The sequence below is a fragment of the Ambystoma mexicanum genome, chromosome 5q, assembly GCF_040938575.1.
Source record: "Ambystoma mexicanum isolate Mex_15411 chromosome 5q, UKY_AmexF1_1, whole genome shotgun sequence".
Classification (NCBI taxonomy): Eukaryota; Metazoa; Chordata; class Amphibia; order Caudata; family Ambystomatidae; genus Ambystoma; species Ambystoma mexicanum.
The window spans coordinates 227,618,608-227,641,576 of NC_090933.1; positions in this window are offsets into that span (position 1 = coordinate 227,618,608).

Here is a 22,969-nt window from a genome sequence, read left to right on the forward strand (position 1 = left end):
GACTTTAATAAAGATTTTGAAAAGGCATTTAGGTCAGCCCAATTGACGCCTTTTGCTGCTGAAACTTAAATCAAAGAAGAAGTCGCTATTCAATGACATACCCAACAATAGACTATGCCATTAAAGATCAGAAAATAACAGACCTTGTTTAACAAAGAAGATTTTATTAATTTCAATAATAGTCTTCAGCATCAGGGCCTACCGTCACATCCAACTAATAATTAGTTGACTATTAATTGACAATGATGATCCCCAAAGAATCATATAATCTAAAGATACCTCTACTGGAATGGCTGTTGATTTCAGACAATTTTCTATGGATTAAACCAACCATATAATGGGTCCAATTCCTACAGATTTCTATACAAAAACTGATGTTAGAAGGCCAGAAGCACTTTTACCAGCCAAGGGGAGAATGTTATGGTGTACTCCCTTTACACTTATGGAGTGGAGGATACCTCCTGTGACATGCAAGAAAATGAGATAGTATTCAAAGTCACTAGTAACTACCTTGACGCAAAGGAATACATCATTCAGGTTGATGCCATAAATAAGGACCTATCCACCCAATTAGAAAATACCTCAGCCATAACCACCTCCTAAATATGTCCAGGGTTCCTTCAAGGGGTCAAACAAAACATCAGCATGGGTGATGTCTGTGAGACAGAAGAGTAAAAACAAACACATAGGTATTTGTAGACTTCCAGAAGATTTTCCCTGTTCATTCCCATGATTGTGGACATAAGTCTTTTCATTACACAACTAATCCTATGGACCCTAATATGGCACCAGTATGTGTAAAACCATTCTGATTAACTTTTGCATCCATGGAATCAATCAATAACTTGGAATCCCATGGGATTATTTGACCATTCCACAATACGTTTCATATCCCGGTGCTAGGGATATTGACACCCAGTGGACACTAGAGACTTTGTGCAGACATAAGGAAATGAAATAAGAGGTAATGCATGTCATCTTTGTCTCTTCCTTATATTGATGAGGGCCTTGCACAGATCCAAGATTCTAAAGTATACACTGCACTCAATTTGAATGATTGATATTGGCACTCCGTGAACACCAATATAAACTTGCCTTTATGATTGTGAAGCAACAACATGCCTAGGCCCAGACTCTGTTTGATTATATAAATAGAAGAAATGGGTTTCATATATTTCGACAAAAAGCCATGGTTTATCTAGTAGAAAGGTGGAATTTGGCCCATGTCGATGAACTTTTAGTCAAAAGCAAAACTGTTGAAGAACACTTTGTGAAGATCCACCATATATTGAGCCAAGTTAGAAATACAGGTGTGAAATTAGCCTTTCAGAAAGCACAGTGGTGCAGAACAAGAGCACATTTTACAGGCCTTTCAAAAAAAACTATCGAGATCGAATATGAGGTTGCTAATTGGCCACACATGGTTCAAACTCTGAATATTTATTTAAAGGGGTGTGTATTGTGTACTAAGTCACAAATAAATTCACCTAAGCACCGGTATCCTTTACAAAAGTATAGAATTACATTAGCATGGTCTGATATTCAGATAATCTTCATTGGTCCATTGATTCATTCTGCAAGTGGCAATATATGTTTGCTGTTATGTGCCTCTTTACCAAATGGATTGAATATCTTCCTGTCACTAATCGTTAGGTGGAGACAACATATGCTTTATTAATCAACCACATCCTTTCTCAGGTCAGCCTCTTCAAAGGATTGAGTGTGACTTGGGTAGGAAATTGCATTTTGCCTACCAACCACATCAACCAGAAAGGTAGAGCGATATACTGAAACCATTGTGGCAATTTGACTTTGTGTTCTATCCCTACTTCTCATACTAAGATGTCTCAGTTTGAACTCCTGATTGTTAGAAAAATGGTCTTACCTCAATATCTGTTGAACCAGCACAGGAACAGATGTTAATCAATGCCACTTCTACAAATATATCGAAATTCTTTGTAAAACATCTTCACCATGCATTTCCATATGCACAAAAGACCCCGAAAAGATCTGTAGTAAGTATGACAACCTATTAGGACCTGCAGATAACTAAAAAGGAAAGCAATGTAGGTGATTGAGCTTACATCTATAATATTCAAAAGAGGGCACATTCCTCCCATCTTGGGGAGAGTCATTTGAGTTCACAGATAAGATCTCTCTGGTTGCTTTCAAAATTTCGATACTAAAAGGGGAACAGCGAGAGTAATGCTGGTTCCATGTGAAGAATATGCAAAACACCCTAATCAAATTGAGGAATCAGCTCCTCGTATTGATGAAATGACCTCTAAATGAAAAAAGAATCTGTATTAAAAAAAAAGTAAGCATGGATGTTCAGATGAAAGGATGACTTTTTGTTTAATGTTTAATCAATAATATGTCATGCTCTAGCCATTCTTATAGACATTAAGGTAGAATAAAGGACATAATAAGATATAATAAGGGAATATGCTAAATAGAAAATGTGTCAAGGGGTCACACTAAACCAGCCTTTCTAACCCTCTCTCTTAGTTGAATAACTTCAAACTATTTCCATGATGGATGCCCAGGAAATAGGAAGGAAGGGTGCCAAATTCCTCACAGCATCAAGGAGGAAAAGAAGAGGTGAGGATCCCAACATCCTCACCCCAAAAGAGAAAATCATTTTCAGGATGAGATATTGCCGGCGATAGAGAGTTTCAGCTGAGGCCGACAGAGAGAAATCAAAAATATCCTTCTTAACTAATGAGAAATGACATTTGAAATATGGATAACTTTTACGTTTCTATAAAAACAACAACCTCTGCATCTGTACCCTTCCCCATGAGACATTGGTCACAGTGAGGATCTGTAGGAAAGAATCAAAGAGATATGAAGACCACTTCAATTTAATGTAAGTGGTCTTGTAAAGAGCCCATATGCCTCTATTGGTGGCCTCACTGTGCTTGGCTCTGTAAGAAAAAAAGGGAGGGTGGGGTTGATTAGGGGGGCAGTGGAAAAGGAATATGTGAACCTTTGACCTGGATGGGTGTAGGTCATAAGTATCCGGTTCCTGAGTGCCAATCTGATTTCTATGGGTTTGGTAGAAACTTGGGAATTTGTTATCCATAGTTAAGAGCAAAATATCTGATAGACTACAGCCCATTGGTCTGGTTAACCATTGATGTGGGATAGTTGTGACAGGTCTCAATAGAGGAGCCTGGTTGTGGCTCAGTTAGTGTTGATGTGCTAACAGCTAGGCCTGTGATGGCCTTCTGTAGGGGTTTTGTGTGTGTAGAGTAAGAAGATAAGAGATCTTAGAGGGGAGTCACTTAGACAGGGGAAGGCTAGTGTACGCCTTACAAAGCAAACAAGCCGGCAACCCTGCATTCCTACACCTTGCCATTTGCAGACAGGTCCGATTTGACTAACTTGCAATTTCACCTCTCTCTGTCTATCGTATCTCTCCCTTTCTCGCTGTCTCTTTCTCACTCTGTCTCTGTCTCAAATAGATACATTGCACCCCTTGAAGAACGAAACACGTATCTGTGAGTTGGCAGAAGAGGGAAAGGGGTGGTTTGGAAATTCAGAAATTACCATAACCTGCTATGGTTTATGGGAGGCAAAAAGTTCTGTTTCAGTGGAAGGGCAGCTTGAAATTTGGTGTAGTGCTGTCACACATTTCACCTACCTTAGTATGTTAGTTAGCATGCTGAGAGATGCCGCAAACCTCACTATAACCTATTCAGGTCCTATGCCGGGTGGCCTGCTGAGACTTTTGCCCAATGAGGGCAGGCCCATCGAGGAAATGCAAGGCATTCGTCAGACATTCATCAGACATTGGTCGGGGCAGGGGACAGAATCCCTACTCGTTTTACTCAAAGTTCTACCCTGCTGTCTTCCACAAGCCTCAAATTCATGAGACACAGTCCAAAATGAAATCCACCAACTGACACAACTCACCAGGCTTTTGCACTGCATCTGGCATTCTATATTATAGTGATGCTGCAATGCTGAGGGGGATTCTTCATGATGAAATGAGGAGCTTAAAAGATGGAAGGTGGAGTTGGGATTCTTCAAAAACAATGTCCAGCACCTTTCCCTAAAGACGGGAATGGGGAGGTGTGATGGCTGCAGGATGGTAAAGGACATTGTGTTAGCAGTAATAGTAATGGCTTTGGGGTGTGGAGGATATGGTGGGCTTTGTAATAAGACTGCAATCTCCAGTTTGCAGTTTCTGTGGCCCCTTGCTATTTCGGGGTCTCAGGGGGATTTCCTTACTTGTGCCACAGTTAAACGATGGGACAAGGGCAAAAGCAGCCCTGATTTATTCAACAAGATTTTAAGGGCTGTAATTCCAAGTGTATTGAGGGGCTTTCACTGATTAGCTTATGTTCAAGGTGAATTCAAAGTGAAGAGATGAGAGCATAATACCACACTTCAAGTAGTAGTTACCTGCTCACCCGGGGGGATAACCACAAAAATGATGTGGATTTCCCACACACCAGGGAACATCCCTTTGAGCTTCTGAGGTGAAAATAAACTTTCATGGACAAAGGGCTGCGTTTTGAGTAACTTGAAATGTTTGCTACCCCATACACATGATAAAAGGAAAATGAACATTAGAATATTAGAATATTCACACGTTTGATGCAAAAATAAATATGTGAGCAATGTTGAAAAGCACAAAAGCACAAAAGAAAACTTATTTTGCATTATTAAAAGGGATTGCAAATGTAACTACAAATGCAAATGCAATTCTAAAGAAAATCCTCATTTCATTTTATAGGCTCACATATGATGTGTTTCAAATGGAGCGCCTAGGTGTTTCAATATGAGGAAATGGAAACATGATTGTGTACAAATTGCAATGTGCTGTTTATTCAGGTTATGTTGAACACAAAGGAAAGGAATTGCCAGAAGGTATTCATAAAGAATGGCCTGTGCATTGTCAATTCACAAGGAGTAAACAAGTGTTTAATGTATGGGAAATCATATGATATTCTGAGTTTGCCAGGCCAAATCTGGGATTGTTAGCTCTCCAATGAAACATGACAACGCTCTTTTATCAGTCTAAGCCCTGCCTACATGGTTGTATGGGGGCATGGTTGAAAAACAAGGGATTTGTTTGGCATCATCGGAAAACAGAGCTAAGCAATACAAGTTATCAACAAAATCCATTATAGTTCCATAAAGAAGACCATTTGTTCAAGGCCCCTGAGTTAATGAGATGCATCCACTCACATGGGTGCATTTCAAATGGAAATAACCCTATAAAAACATTTTTACATTCTAAATAGGCTTCACTCAAAGTCTTCTGCAGAGATACAACGTGGGCTAAACACATGTGGGAGCTCCTTTTTTTCCATTTCCTGAATTCAAAGAAACATCACTGCACCTAAGGTCTACCCTTTTGACATCAGCCAAGTAATACAGTCCACCAGATGCCCAGTAATGATGGCTCAGGCAAATGGCAAAAACTGAGAACTGTTTACATAACTAATGATGCTAGCACAAGTGTTTCATAATTTAATACAAATTAAACTTAAAATGTAACAGTTCACAGAAATGCATTTAAAAACAATGTTGCTCATAAAACCAAAACCATATGACCTAGTATCAAAATGAAAAGTGTGTTATACCCATGGGGGGATCCACTAAATGTCCAAATTAGACTTACTACTGATTATTAATAATTGATCAAATTATTAATATTAATGATTCCAACCAAAATAATCACTCAAATTAATGTCACATATTCCAGTGTTCATTGGGACTGTGGGAATCCAGATGTGCATACACCATCAATGTCTGATTTTGCTACATTAAGATATGGAATAAAACATGATTTTGAATTTAAACATGCCAGGAAATATGGCCCCCACATTTTCCCATGTTCCAAAATATGATCAACCTGTCAAATTAAGGCAATGTATTCTCGTATGTCTGCCTAGCAAGCAAGCAAATGAAAAGACATGACCAATCTAAGTGTTTGAGGTAATGATAACATAATGCAGGTACACATTCCATTATAAAAGTAGAAACGCACAGTGAAAACAAGAAAGATAGGATTTTTAAAGCTGCCAAGACGGGGATGACCTGTTCCAAATGAATGAGTACTGGTCTTGGCTAATATCTGTAGATAAAAAAAAGGCCTTGTCCATGAGGGAACTTGAAGCAGATTTACATGAGTCACACCTACTTGTCCTAGAAGGGAGAAAGAGATCAGAAAGGGACATAAAGAATTATTTAAAAGTGAGTATGAGCATTCCCAATGTAATTTGACATAGGCCCTCGCATACCTCTTTGTAAATCCAAACCCAAGCATATTAAATCCTGCAGGTTTTCAAAGGTGTTGTCTGACAGTGTATGTGTGGAAAGATGCAAATTTCCACATCTTCAGTAATGATTGATCATTTCTGAACAGTAAAATCCCTAGGTACTTAAAAAAACAGATTGAGGAAGGATTCAAGTTTAGTATTCCCTTTCTATAGAAAATGATGCCAAAGTGAATTACATTAAATCCACAATCCTTACTTAGAACAGAAGAGGGTGGACCCAGAAATAGTGGGGCACATCTGCGAAGTAAAGTGAAAGGGGCACTTATTTCTTTATTAAAAATCATGCAACTATATTCCAATGTTTCATATGTGAACCACTACGTTGTGCATTCTAAAGTGATAGCACACTGTCCCTAAACACATGTCTGTAGATCCCAATGCAACCTACCATAGTTTGTATTGTAATTTCCATGCACATACAGGGTTCTAAATTGAGGGCAACTGGAAGCTATTTAGCTTATGCAACTAGCCTAGAAGAACCTGGTTAGCTTGACACCAACAGCTGCCAGGAGATTCCTTTGGCACCCAAGGCCATCCGATGTTGAACAAACACACCAAGTAAATGTAAGTCTGTACATTAGGGACAACCTATAAATAAACTTTAGGACACTTCAGTATGACATTTAAAGCATAAGGGGTCAATAATGGACACAATTATGGGGGTAATTCATAGAATTTCATGCACAAGTGGCGCAGAGTGTACGCGTAAGAATATCTGCGCCAGCCGCGTGCTCTAAAATCGATTTCCGCGCACAGCATATTCATGGATTTTAGCCTCCAAAACCAGCCGTGGCGCAGAGTGGCACAGCGACCCTGCAGCAGCGCCAGTTACACCCCCAAGAACACCCCCGCGCAATGAAAAGCCATCAAAATCCCCAATCCAGAGCAAAGGGCTGCGCTAACCCTGTACCAGTTTACAGGGCTGCCAAACACCAAACGCCAAGCGAGGAACGTGTATTACTGGGGTTCGCGTGAAGTTTCACACGTGAAAGGGCCTGTGCGAGTGGGGTACGTGTATAACTGGGGTTCGCGTGAAGTTTCACACGCGATTGGAGCAGGGTACGTGTATTACGCTGGATGTTTTACACGCGAAAGGGCCTGTGCGAGTGGGGTATGTGTATAACTGGGGTTCTGGGAAGTTTCACACGCGATTGGAGCAGGGTATGTGTATTACAGGGGTTTCGTGGGAAGTCTCACATCTGATTAGAGCAGGGTACGTGCATTACGGGGGTTCGCGGGAAGTTTCACACGCGAAAGTGCCTGTACGAGTGGGGTATGTGTATAGCTGGGGTTCGCGGGAAGTTTCACACGCGATAGGCCCTGTGCGAGCGGGGTACGTGTATTACTGGGGTTCGCGGGAAGTTTCACACGCGATTGGAGCAAGGTACGTGTGTTACGGGGTTCGCGGGAAGTTTCACACGCGAAAGGGCCTGTGCAAGTGGGGTACGTGTATAACTGGGGTTCGCGGAAAGTCTCACACGTGATTTCTGCAGGTTACGTGTATTTCGGGGTTGCGCACAAAGTTTCACACGCGAAAGGGCCTGTGCGAGTGGGGTATGTGTATTCCTGGGGTTCGCATGAAGTTTTACACGCGAAAGGGCCCTGTGCGAGTGGGGTACGTGTATTCCTGGGGTTCGCGTGAAGTTTTACATGCAAAAGGGCCCTGTGCGAGTGGGGTACGTGTATTCCTGGGGTTCGCGTGAAGTTTTACACGCGAAAGGGCAACGCCCGTGCGTGATACGTCAAAGATGCGCTTACGCGCTAAGGGCCTTTGGTCCAACGAAATCGCATACGTGTGCTGACCCGCTTACGCTCTAAGGGCCTTTCCTCGAATTACACGCTGACGTGCAATTTTTTCACGTGCCAAATCACTCCGTACCAAGCTGGCCACGCATACACACACGGAAGACCACGCTCCTACCCTGAAGGCCATTTTCCTCCCTCCAGAGCCCCGAGCACGCTCCCACCTGCCATCTGTCTGCTGCCCACGTGCCCTGCTATTTGGTGCCTGCACATCAGCCATCTGCAAGGGTCCAGTTGCTGTGTCCACCCCTGCTGGAACAGAAGACTCCCGACTGGGATAGCATCGCTCCACAGCCCAGCCCCAGGACCCAGTTGCCCATGCGATTGGAGCAGGGTACGTGTATTACGGGGTTCGCGGGAAGTTTCACACGCGAAAGGGCCCTGTGCGAGCGGGGTACGTGTATAACTGGGGTTCGCGGGAAGTCTCACACGCGATTGGAGCCGGGTACGTGTATTCCTGGGGTGCGCGGGAAGTTTCACACACGAAAGGGCCTGTGCGAGTGGGGTACGTGTATTCCTGGGGTTCGCAGGAAGTCTGACATGCAATTTCAGCAGGGTATGTGTATTTTGGGGCTGCTGGGGGGTCCTACATGTGAATTGGCAGTGTGGGTCCTCCCAGGTGTTCCCTCTACACCCTCCACGGCCCCTGCAGGCAGACCACACCACAGGGGACTACCCTGCACCCCTGGTCATGTCCCGCAGGCAGCCCATCCACCATGGGCATGCCCCCCAGCCAAGCCACATGTCACCTTGCAATAGTGATCACCAACGCATTACCCCCTCGCACCCCCATCCCCCAGCAGTGCAGGGCACCTGCCAGCAGGCCCCCACTCATGTCCCCCAGCACCCCCACCCCCCAAACAGTGCAGGGCACCTGCCAGCAGGCCCCCACACATGTCTCCTTGCACCCCCACCCCCCAGCAGTGTGGGGCACCTGCCAGCAGGCCCCCACTCATGTCCCACTCATGTCCCCTTGCACCCCCACCCCCAGCACTGAGGGGCACCTGCCAGCAGGCCCCCACTCATGTCCCCCTGCACCCCGACTCCCAGCAGTGCAGGGCACCTGCCAGCAGGCCCCCACTCATGTCCCACTCATGTCCACCTGCACCCCTACCCCCCATCACTGAGGGGCACATGCCAGCAGGCCCCCACTTATGTCCCACTCATGTCCCCCTGCACTCCCAACCCCCAGCACTGAGGGGTACCTGCCAGCAGGTACCCACTCATGTCCCCCTGCACCTCCACCCCCCAGCACTGAGGGGCACCTGCCAGCAGGCCCCCACTCATGTCCCCCTGCACCCCCACCCCCAGCAGTGAAATGCTGATCTCATGACACAAACCAAAAGTCAACTATGTACATCAACACATGTCCGTCACACACATACACTGGTTGGCATTGCTTGTGTAAACCCACATTTTAACATGCATCAACCCAATGAGCGAATCCCACACATGGAACTAAAAAATGAAAATGTATTATGTACATAAAATCAAAAATGAAATGAAAGCACACCAAAATATAAAACATGAAATGAAAAGCATGTGACAAAGATGATTGAATGAAAATGATAACCAATCCCAAAAAAATAGAAAGAAAAACAGTCCAAAGTCACCTTCCAACAAAGCAAATCCAAAGGAAATGTAAAAAAAATCTCCATTGCTTCATGTTCATAATTAAAAAAAAAAGAGAAATCAATCCATAGTCCAACTATTTACAATCCATTGTCCGGAAAAAATGAATCCATTGCTCCATGTCCATAATGCAAAAAAAAAAAAATGAACACATGATGAAACTATAAACAATCCATTGTCCAAGGATGTAAAGGGTCCATGATCCCAACCAAACAAATGAAACCTACCTAACAAACTACCTAAAAATATAACTATATACAAATTTGTGTGGCATTGTCCATTGACCACAAATAAAAGAAAAACGAAAAGGAAACCTAACTCTAAAAACTATTTACAAGGGCAACGGGCTAGTCTTACAGCTCACTTTTGGATGTTCCAGGCCAGGGCATCATCGAACTCCTGCTCAATGTCCTGGAGGCGGTCCTCTTCCATGGCCCAGAGGGTTCGCAGGGACGACGACATGTTCTCCTCCAACTCCCTGCGAATTGCCTCGAGGCACTCGGCCCGCCTCAAGGCCCTCCGCATGGAGTTGTCCGGCCTGACCATCGTGAGCCGTGCCTCTTCTGCCCGCTGCCGCTCCGCATCTATAGCATGGCCTAACCGCTGCCACACGGAAGACACTTCCAGTCCTGGGTCCTCCTGCCCTCGGGCCGATGCCTGCCCCTCCGATGTCAAAGGCCCCGAGCCATGATGGCTCCCATCTTGATGCTGCTGCTGCTGTGCCTCTGCCTGTGCCCTGGCTCTTGCTGCCTGCACATCCTCCTCCGGCTGGGGTGCAGTTGTTGAGGTGGCCACCCCTGCTGGACGCCTGACTCCCGACTGTGGCAGGGATGTATCCTCCACCAGCCTGGCCGCAGGGTCAGAGGTAGCTCCACAGGGTACCCAGGTGATACATGGGTGGGAAGATGGCATGGAGGACGACTGGCGCATAGGGGTTTCAGGTGAGGAGGGGGTCGCAAGGAGGTCCAGCACACGGAGGAATCCAGCACTGGTGACCCGTCCCAGCAGGTCAACGCAGTCAAAGAGGCACCTGAGATGATGTGCAGTCTCTTCACGAAAAAACTGCACGTCACCTCCCATGCCCCGTTGCCGCAACGCTATCCCAGCCAGGACAGGCTCAACATGGTCCCGGATAGCCACGTCCGCAGGGAGAGGAAGGCCAGTTGTTGTGCGCTCATCCCCTCCCTGAAAACAGGTCTCGATGTAGGCTTCCCTGCTGGTGCCAGATGATGCAGTGACAGGATCAGGGACAGGATTGCACACAGGCACCTCCGCGGCGGCCTGTGCTGCCTCCTGTCCCTGGTCCTGCACTACACCACTAGCACCAGTGAAATCCCCACCTCCAGACCCCATGTGTGTCCCTTCAATGGCCTCCTCCTCCACCAAACCCCCCACCAACCTGGATGACTCCATGCCATCTTCCTCCGTCCGACCCTGTGGGGTCTCAGCTGCCCCTTCTGCTGCCGTGGAGTCCACCTCCAACCTCCGCCTCTTGGACGTACCCTCGGCAGCTGCGGCCTGGGACGCAGCACCAGACTCCTCACTCCCCGACGAGATGGCAATCTGGGAGGGGAGCCGGGCCTTGCGTCTCCGGCTGGCGGGACGATCCCTGCCGCTGTGCTCCATAGCACCCTCTCCGCCCTCTTCTTCAGTTGACGCTGCAGACAGGGAGAGATAAAACACAGGCATCAGGGCACTGTACAATGGACTGATACACACATGACAGTTGCACATGAGTGGCAATGTTTAACTTCAGACACGGCATCACACTCCATGAGACACATGTCATTTTAACTCACACACATAAACATTTCAACAGCAATATTGCACCAGGAAGCACCATCCATACACATACAACAGCATGAACATCCAAAGGTGAGCCTGACATCACATGAAACACAAGGAGTGACCTAGACATGCACACACGCCACCACACCTACATGCATGTCTACATCTCCTACAACTGTTGCAGTGATGAGATCGCCATACATGTCACATCTGCCATTCATCCTTCTACATATCAGTGTCACGTGCATCCATGTTGCATCACAGTTGCACACTTGTCAGATACACATACATGCCCATGTACACAGTGCAGATACATGCATTATGAACCACCATCCATGCCACAACCATGCCAATGTACATACACAGAAATTCAAACATGTGTGCTCCCACACCTGCATTTGCCCAGCATGCTTACCAACACATACACCATCAATGTGTCTCACAACTGAGAGGACTCACATGTGGCAGCCTCATGCCCATGTTCATACACATATCTACATGGCCCTACATAAACACATGTGCAACCTGCACACTACTGGCACACCACGACACACACAGCGTACTATCAACATGCATGTACACTTACCACTCGACTCCAGACGGGTCTGCCTCTCAAGGATCTGGACGTAGAGAGCTGGGCATATGCTTTCCTCGACCCTCATTTGATGGTTCGACAGCTGGCCCCGGCGCCCCTTGGCATCCGCTGCCTTTGCGAGGTGCTGGGCCTTGTTGAGGATCCTGGACCTGAAGTCCTCCCAGCGCTTCTTGACATGATGTAAGTCACGGACTGCCACACCCTCCGCGTTGATGGCAGTCACAATGTCCATCCTGATCCTGGTCCGTCCTTCATTGTCGGCGCGCGAACTTCCAAAGAGGTCATCATACTGCCCCAGGACTTGCTCCACCAGGACACCAACTTCGGTGGCAGTGAAGCTGGTGGCCCTCTGCCTCTCTGGCTGGGGGTTGCCAGTGCTGCCAGATGGTGTTGTGCTGGACATGGCAACCCCAGAGGCAGGAATGGGTGGGCAACTGGGTCCTGGGGCTGGGCTGTGGAGCGATGGAATCCCAGTCGGGAGTCTTCGGTTCCAGCAGGGGTGGTCACAGCAACTCACCCCTGGCTGACGTGCAGGCAGCAAATGGCAGGGCACGTGGGCAGCAGGCAGTCAGGCAGCAGCAGATGGCAGGTGGGAGCATGCTCGGGGTTCTGGTGGGCAGTAATTCGGGCTTCTGGGCAGGAGCGTGGTCTTCCGTGTGTTTTCGCATGGCCAGCTTGATACGGAGTGATTTGGCACATGAAAAAGATTGCACACGCACGCGATTTCATTGGACCAAAGGCCCTTAGCGCGTAAACGCGTAAGTTACACTACGCGCGCGGGCGTTTCGCTCATAGCACGTGATGACAGAGCACACATGGAAAAACTGCACGTCCGAGTGTCATCGCGTGTAATTGGAGGAAAGTGCCCGCGTACACGCGTATCTGATGTGTACGTGTGGCCAGTTTAAAAGCTACGTGTAGGACGCCATTTCCTTGTACGTGCTTTTCGTGGGGAGCGAGTGGGTGAAATCTGTACTTCTTGTCGGTTCACACGCGCTTACTTCACAGCGTTTCTAGTTCGTACTCCCTGTTACCTCTGACAGCTCTTTTCTGAATTTTTGTTGGGCCTGTTTCCTCAAACAGAGTTCACTTCTCCTTTTGTCCTGTCTCCTCAGACAGCCTACAATTCTTCTTTTAGCAGGGGTGTTGCCAATGCGCACACCCGCGTATTTTTCACGTTCTTTTTCCAGGCAGACGGTGAGTTACGCATGTACTTAGCAACTGTGCTTGCCCCGTGTGTCGCGTTCCCCTTCAGAGGTCATTGTAGGCTGCGTGTATTAAGTGTACGCTTAGTTTTGTGTTTCTGGGTGCCACAGCGCAGTGCGGGTTCATTTTTTCACGCACGTGGTCTACGAGTGGTTGCGTGCACATTACATTTTGATTTTGGGCTGCCTGTGCGTTGCGTGACCCGTCATCTTCCCCCAGGGGTCACAGACAGCCTTTTTAGAGCACTAGGGTACGATTCCATCTGGTATCCTACCCCTTTGACCCCCAATTGCCCAGGACAATAGTTTACTGCAACTCCCATACGCACAACAACATCAGTGCCATGGTTGGGAGACGACCAAGCGGTAAGGGAGGCAAAGGTGGCCGACCTTCAAAAGGTGGGCGTGGTGGACGTGGTAGGGGACATGGCCGGGATTTGCAGGGTGCCCCTATAGCCCGATGTCTGGAGGAACAATCAGGGACACCCATGCCCCCCCCATGGTTGAGGGAAACGTGGCTGACACCATCCCAGCTCAGCCCCTGTTGGACCAGCCCATTGTGGCACCTGACCTGGCACAGGATGACTCCCTGGCTGACTTCCAGGTCAGCAAGTCTAGGCCACGTGTGGCGGTGCAAGTTGTTGTCACCAAGCCACATGGATCTGGGGCAGCTATGTCATCTGTTGCCCCAAGTATGCAGGCTGGGGAGGCTGCAAGGGCAGCTGCAGCTCCATCCGCCCCATCTCTGACTCTCCCAGCCAGGACAGTGTCAGTCCACGTCCATCAAACTGACGTTCCCCCTGCCAACATTACCCTGCAACCAATGCCTGCATCAAGACCTATGGTCATTGTGCATTCCCACACTCCTACTACCCAGTCCACTGGTGATTCTGCCCCTACTGACCAGAACGGCGTAAGCCACTCTGGCTCTGCTCCACCTTTAAAGATGAGGAAGAAGGGTGCTCTGGCACGACAGGCTGAGACCCCAGACACGGCTACACACTCTGGTACCTCAAGGAAGCCTTGCTTTTATGATCCGGAACTTGATGCACTTGTGGCCTATGTGTCAGCACATAGCCGCGAAATGGTGGTGACTGCAGGGTGCAAGACCACACCTGGTCAACGTAGGGCACACTGGCAGACCATCGTGGACTGCATAAGTGCCCTTGGATTTGTGAGGCGCACAGCTGATGATTGCTACAAGCGGTGGAATGACCTGAAACGCAGAGCAAAGAACAAGCTGGCCTCAAATCATGCCGCTACTCTGGTGACTGGCGGTGGGTCTCCACAAGAGGACAACAAACTCACGGGACATGAGTCTGTTGCTGGGGCCTTCGTCACAGAGGAACAGATCCAAGGTGTGGGAGAACTACCTGATTATGACGCATTGTCCGGTGAGTGCCCATGCATGTGTGTGTAATGCATGTGTATGTTGTTTGGGTGACGGGTTCTGATTGAGTACCAGGTGAGGGTGTGTGTGCCTGAGTGGTATGGGTCACCCGTGTGCTTCATCCAAAACATTCAGCAGCCTTGTATTTGGGTGTGACAGTATCCCTTCTGCCCACAGTAGTAATTTAGCGCAACATTACGGCAGTTGCCCTTGAAGTGGCATCTTGCAACAACATTGCTTGTATTTTTCAGTGTTCATTCAGGCTGATTGTTTCAATTCTCCCACTTTTGCTACGCATTCCTCAGCCCTATTGTCACATTTGTGACATGGTTCTGTCATTGGCCCACAACGTGTTACCTTGTTAGGTGAATGATTTGTCCATTCAGGCTGATTGAGTATTGGCCTGATCACCTCCATTTTTGGGGCCTGTTTGAATGTGGAACATGATAGTTGTTTCCTGTCATGTTGAAGTGCACAACCATTGATGTGCACATCGGCCTGCAATCACTGTATTTTTGTACACTGGATGTGTTGCAGTGTGTGGCACATGCCTATTTTGTCACACTATGTAGCATTTTTCATCTCATCATGTCCATCTCACATGGATGGCTGACAGTATTCATTCACTGACATATGGATGTACTTGTGGAATGTACCATGGCTATGGTACATGCCATCTGTGTGATGGCATGTGTCATGTATGTGTATTGGACATGCCACTCACAGGCCAATGTGTGATGGCAGTGCTACCCAGCATGTAGCAAATGTGTTGCTCTTCCATGACAGTGCATGCATGGGAGGGTTATAGTCATGTGGGACATGTGTAAATCATGTACTGGTTCTGTAGCTTGTCAGGCCTTTTTGTGTGCTATGGTGCTAATGCTTGTTTCCATTTTTTGTCTTTCATGTTTTTGCAGGGGATGACGCACTTAATGCTGTTGAGGTTGAGGAGATGGTGCAGATCCAGGAGGGATCTCAGGCACGACCAGGCACCAGTGGGGGACATGGTGTGGTGGTGAGTGAGAACCTAATCTTGCTGCAGACCATTCTGTCCAGGGGTGTCTCTGGGTGCACCTCCCCAGACCTCTATTCAGGTGCTGATTCGGATGATGAGACCTATGTGGCGTCGCAGGTAAGTGTTTCTGGCAGGGATTCTGTTCTGTCCAACCCACCTGCACCAGGGGTAGAACCCTCTATAGGGATGTCAGTGTTGGTAAGTCCGCCTTTGGCGGTTACGGATGCAGGGTCACACTCCACAACATCTGATCCTGTTCCTGGGCCAGCAGATCAGAGGGGGAATGCAGTCCTGCAGCCTCAGGCAGTGCCGGCACAGCAAGGCGCAGATCGCCTTGCCCCAAACAGGTGTGGTGCCCGCCGACGCGGTGGCCGTATGCCACCAGGCAATACCGCATGGGAACAATCCATGTACGGCATGGCAACCCAACAGGCAGCATCAGTTGAGATGATGGCTCAAGCAATGGAGAGGGTGGCCACTTCCATTGTCCCCCCTGAAAGGCGGATGGAGCAACTACAGCAGGCAACAGACTCCATTTGCCAATCACACAGGGAGGACATGTTGGCGTCCAACAGGGACAGACGGGCGGCAGTGGAGACTCTACACCAATCGATATCAATAGAGTCCCAGGGCCACAGGGAAGCCCTGAGGGTAGAACTCCATCACCTCAGGGAGACTCTTGTTGACCTTGAGGCTTCCACTAACTTGAGGACAGAACAGCAGCTGGAGCGGCTCATAAGTTCGCTCTCAGCTGAGATGCAGGCAACTCGGGAGGAGATCCGGGCATCATGTCAGGTGGTGCATGGGGATCTCCGCACTATAATCCTCCAGAACGAGACCTTCCACACCCGCATGCTTGCTGCCATGGAGGACCACACCAGGGCTTTGCGTGGGCTGCCTCCCATAGCACCACCACCTCCTGTGGCAGCAGCAGAGGGTGATGAGAGCGACAGCAGCAGTTCTCCCACATTGGCATAGCCGTGCAGGCCATGAGCCCATAGAGGTGTTTTTTTTTCCCAACAGCCACACAGGTGGCTGTTGGTGCGCACCCTGTCCTCGGACCTCCTGGGTGTTCCCCCCCCAGCCCCCACATGGCCATTTTTGATTTTTGATTTTTGATTTTTTACATTTTTTTTTACAGTGTGTTGCCTTGTGTGGCTCCCGTGGGCATCCACTGTATTCCGGCTGGGCACATGCAGGCTTGTCCTGAGTTTGGGTTAGATGCTTTGGTTGTGAGACACACACCCCTCCTGCTTCCCGTTTCCATGGGCTTGTAAAGGGTGTGCCCAAGTGACAGTGACTTACACAGTGACGTTGGACTCCCATGAGCTGTGTGGGTAGTCTGTAGTCAATACTGTGTATACATACCTAGTGGATATTGTTGTTGTATTGTACACTGCATGGTGTATTGATATGTGCTTGTGCATCCATGTCTTCCTCCCAATTTGCAGGTTCATTCCTCATGTCTTCACAAGGCCGTCTACTTTGGATATGGAGTTCATGTTGTAAGCAGTGCACTTACACATTTGTGTGGCAGCAACACTGTACAGTTGGAAGTGGTGATGTGCTGGCATAATCAAGTTGTAAGACTACCACTACTTTAACTTAGTACTGTCATGTTTATGCTATGTTTGAGGGTGTGTAGCTGCATTGTATTGTTGGTAAGTATTTGGTCATGTGTGTTGTTAGTTCTACATTACTGGGAGCATATTGTGTGTGGCCAGTTTCCATTAGGGACTCTGTACTTTGTGACACTTGTACCATGTTTTGGGTATTGCTTTGTTTGCTCTCACATAGCATGACATGCCATGGTGTGTTGGGTGGCGGTGCTGGGGAGGGGTTGGGTGACATGGCACTCTTGTCATGTTGTATTTTGCAAGGGGGTAATGAATTTAGCAGCATAGAAGTGTGTCTTTTGATAACACAGCATTGGTGGTGTTTGTGTAGGTAGGGATACACACAATGTAACACTTCCAGGTGACCAATCTCAGGCTGGTATGGTTGTGACAGTTGACTGTCCCTTATGTCATCATCATTGATTGTCAGATGGTATGTGCCAGGACTGTGTGCACTCCACAGGGGTGTGATTTTAGGTAAAGCAATTAGCCACCAGCTGCGTACGGGCTGCCTCACCCCGTGCCCTTTCCCCTCCCATGCGCAGCAGTCGTGCATGTGGTTGGGGATGTGGGGGCACCACCATGTCCACGGGCAGGCCCCGGCGTGTTGAAACGTTGTGCAGGACACATGCTGCCACTATGATCCTGCACACTACTGGGGGATCGTATAACAGCTGCCCGCCAGAACGGTCAAGGGAGCGAAAGCGTGACTTGAGCACTCTGAATGTGCGCTCCACTATGCCCCGGGTTGCAATGTGGGCTGTGTTGTATCTTACCTCGGGTGGCGTGGTGGGGTTCCGAATTGGCGTCATCATATGCGTGCTCAGAGGGTAGGCACTGTCCCCTGAGGAGGTGGTGATGGGTATCATTAGTGGGGTTGTGACATTACTCAGTATCTGACATGCATGCATGTGCTGTGGCATTTATACTCACCGAGCAGCCATGTATCGCCATGCCGCCCAGATTCTAGGTCCTGGTTTAGGGTTGACATTCTGTAAATAAAACTGTCGTGGGTGGACACTGGATAGTTGGCATATACTGAGGTGATGATTCCCTTGGCATCACATACTACCTGGACGTTGATGCAATACCAGTGCTTGCGGTTTGTATAGATGTGCTCTGATGCCCTTGGGGGACGCCTTTCTGCAGGTGTTCTGGCAGGTATATGTACCTGCAGACTGATGGGCGTGCAGTCATGATGGCCAAGACCTGGTGTAGGCAGCGTGACTGCGTGGCCTGTGACACCCCCCCACTATAGCACTTGTCCGCTGAAATGATCCAGTGGCCAAGAAGTGCAGTACATTGAGGACCTTCTCCAGGGGGCTGACTGCTTGGGAGCACAGGATGGGTGATGTGAGGTCATCCTCCCACTCACTCACCAGGTCGAGTATTATGTGAGGTGGAAACCTGTACCTCCCATACACCTGGTCATCAGGCATCCCAAAAAGGCTGGTTCTGGGTGTGAAAATTCTGAGCCTGACTATCCTCCTCCTCCTTCTGCAGTATCCCACGACCACTGCTGCTAGGAATGGTATATTCATCCTGGCGTCTGAGCTTGTTTGTTGTTTGCGTGCACTTTTATGCTGCGCGGGTCCACGTACGCCTGCTTCCTGCTGGCGTACGTGTTTCAGGATTAGCGCGTCTTTTTTGGCGCACACGTTAGCCCCGTTCGAATCCATGAATACATGTTTTGAATGTGCGTGTGGGCGTTCCGCGCATTTGCCTCCTGTACTTCCCCTGTGACGCCCACATTTTCACACGTTGTTCCCCATTCCGCGTGTCATGCCCTCTGTTCCTCCTACATTTGTTGTATGCGCCGCACTATGTGCGATTTCGCTGTGCGCGTAGCGCAAGCTGTTTGGAGACGTGTGCGCCCGCGTGCGCCACGCAGAATTTTGGCGCACATCCTGGGATTTACACACGCACGGACTTCCATGAATCGCTGTGCGCAGGTTTCGCTGCGATTTTTGCACTGGCACTGCGATTCGCACGCTTTCACACGCTTTCGCACGCTTGCGCTGAAAATTTGAGCGCACATTGATTCCATAAATCGGCCTGTATATGATTCCATCTTATGTGGATGTTAGGCTTGTGAAACGCTATGTACTAGCTCCTGGTTCCCCAGTGGTAGCTCCTGATCACTGGTTAACACTGGATACCCAAGACCTGCTTTTAGCTCCTGCTCATCCAATCTTAATTTTGGGCCCTGATATGCTAGACACCCACAGTATCACATTGACTTAGGGGTATGGGAAATTCATTGAAATGTGTTTTACTTTAATGTTGTTTTTCTATGTGACATTTCTCTGATACCAATAGTTGTTTTTGACATCAGAAAAAATACAAATAAAATGTAGATAAGCAGAGTGTATGGAAATGTGAATTGCATTATGCTGCTTGGAAACTACATTGTTCTCTTAGGACTAGTTCCAGAAATGTAAGTAATGGATTTACGTTGTGACTCAATATGTGTATTACGTTCAGTGGTAATCACAGAAGCAATGCAAGTATTATTTCTGTGAACAAGTTACCAATATATAAAAATATCACTGTGCCAACTTTCCAAGAATAAAGTTAGGCGACCTCCTCTCAAGTGATATTATTTCAATAAAATAACATTTTCATTTCTAATTTAGCCTGTTTCTTCGTCAAGAATTGTGGAGCTGGATTGTTTATTATGGGGTGGTAAATTAGGGATGCCCACTGAATGATGAATAATTACAATACACAAAATATCTTCACATACTTTTATCATACTCCATCATTACCCTTTTCCTTGTGGCAGACGGATCAATTGCCTAGTCAGATGATAAGGGAACCAATCAGGCATTTACTAGAAGGGCCCTCTTAAGAGTAGGGGTGAGTGAAATGCTTTGCGGAAACACTGAAAGTTCTGAATTATGGGTGGTTTGTATCCGACAAATAATTTGAATTTTCTCAGAGGTGTGTGTGGGGGTTTTGAAAGTGACCCTGGAGTAAAAGAAAGTAGGGAATTGTGATGAGAACAGGTTACTGTCATCCCCACAATTCTCTTTAGGCGTCCCCAGTGCCTTACCCGAACCCCACACGATTTTATTTGCTTCTAGTATAATGATTGACTGCTCCTTGTTTTGTAAATAAGATGGTTAGCTTTTATGTTAGCAGCCTTTAGCCTGTTGTTGCACTACACTAAATGGCGCTAAAGAAAGAAACAGGATGTAAAGGAATGTAGAGATTTGCAAACTCACTTATTTCCGTAAACTTTTCGGACCTCTGAGAGAGATTTTGCTATGGTCTGAAGGCCTTGTAATTAATTTTATTTCAACAGTGTTGTCAGAAGGCACTAGGCGCCTAGCCGATATAACAGAAGTTTAAACAATGAATCAGCTGTTTATATGCATTTCTGAAAAGAGGCAGGTTGTTTAAAAAAACGTACAAGTGTTGGTGGGTAAAAACTACATTGGGCCTCATTACGAGCTTGCCGGTCTGGACACAACGGTACTGGTAAGCTTGCCCGTACCGTTGTATCCGGACCAGCAAACTCTGAGTTGTGCTGACGGGTGCCTTTCATTCCACCCAGTCTGACCTGGTGGAATGAGAGGCACCCGCGAGCACAGCATTTCGGATGCACAGGCACTGTTGATAACAGTGACTGTGCATCTGGCTTCCTCATTCCCATTGAGCCCTATGGGGCACAAATGGGAATGGAGAAGAATTTTTTCAGCGTCCAGGAATGGGCAAATACCGGGTCCAGCAATGCCGTAATGACCCGCTAATTGCCCATTTCTGGGGGCCAGAAAAAATGCAACTCTGACAGCAGCCGTTCCTCTTTAACAGACACGGCTACCACCAGGGTTATAATGAGGCCCATTGTATTTTGCAAAGGGGTTTAAAAGGAGGGTCCAGTTAGTCCAACTAACATTTTAACAATGTAAGATAAATAGTATGTTTGAAATTATTTCTGTCTTCCTGCATACGACTATCGTTTGTGAAAACATACTTCTGTTCTGTCGACCAATAACATTCAATTGCAGCTGCTTTAAGGAACACAAACGCTATTCAAGCGTCATTCAACATTTACAGGTGCTATACAAATCATCACAGTAGCCTATAAATATAATATTCTGAAGATGTATGCACATGAGGAACTAAGCCTGTTCACAGCCATCAATACCCTAAACCTGGCTAAAATGCCGTTCACATGACCCTTGCAGTGAAGTGACTGATCTCACAGCCATTTTATTCACATATGTTAATCCTAAGCCTGTTCAAATCAGGTAAATATGGTTCAATGTTACGCATATTTTGACATTACTATATGTTGTTAAAAATGAAATGAGCAACAAGAACAGAGTACATCAGGTACTTAGTGATTCAAATAACCCTTTTGTCACAGACATATTTGTAAAATATAAAGATCATTCATATGTTCCCAAAATGCCTTTTGATTTTATGCAAAGCAGGCTGGATCCCTCACTGAAGCTATGCATCCCTTTCCCTATTCTTACAAGGGTATTTTTAAAGAGTACAATAGGAGTGTTAAAAACTGTCCAAAGTCGAATAATACCTTGTATTTTTTTTAATTTTGTATTAGGTATTTATAATGCACCTATGATGCAAATGGTGCTTCAAGGTGCAACCATGTATCAGAAAATAATGTGTATGGTTATTCTACATGTTTATAACATACTGTTCTAAATAAGGTACACGCAATGTTATTATTATAACTGAAATATGTACAGGAAGCTATCATTAGAAATGATCATTGCACAATTTTTCAAAGAGCAAGTTTACACTAATTTACTTTTTCTTTAATAGATGATTTTGCACAAAAAAGACAGAACCCACTCTCCCCCAAGATAGCGTTACTTTTATTCTGGTTGCGCAGCTGTGACCAACGGCTGGAGTGGCTCTTGCAAACTCTTACCACATAGAAGGAGAGAAAGACGTAGACAGAGACAGAGAGAGAGACAAAACAAGAAAGAGAGTGAGAGAGAGAGAGAGAGAGAGAGAGAGAGGAAGAGAGAGAGAGAGACAGAGAGCGAGAGAGAGAGACCTGCCTATGAGTGATATATTTCTGTGTGACAAGAAAACAAAACCTAGAAATCTGTGATCAGTGACACTATCCACACAGCTCATGTACCTTTGTTGCATTCTTCTACCAAAAACACCTCCCTCCTCCCTATGGACCAGAATGAACACATGGCTCTTACTGTGAAATCAATCAAACTAGATATCTTAACAATCTTAATAGGGAAAGTAGATTGACCTCAGTTCATCTCAATGGAGCTGGGAACAAATTGATCTATTTGCTTCCTAAATAATTATCATTTCAGCGTTGATTTTGCCTTCCTGAGATTAGCACATTAGAAACGCTGCATTCTGGAATGTTAATTGAATGTCCTCAGCGGAGCACAAACAATATACAATCCCCCTGTCAAAAGCCAGCCATTAACAGTTTCTGCTTAATGGCAATGATTGTGTTAATGTATCTTGAGCATCCAAGAAAGAAAGAAAGAGCAGAACGAGCAGAAATTAAAGTACTTATGTTTCCAGAGAGTGAGGGGGTGGCAGCAGTGTTCCGGCATGGAATTACTGTTTAATAATGACAAATAATATGTGTAGGTTTTATCAATAAGTTGTCAATGTT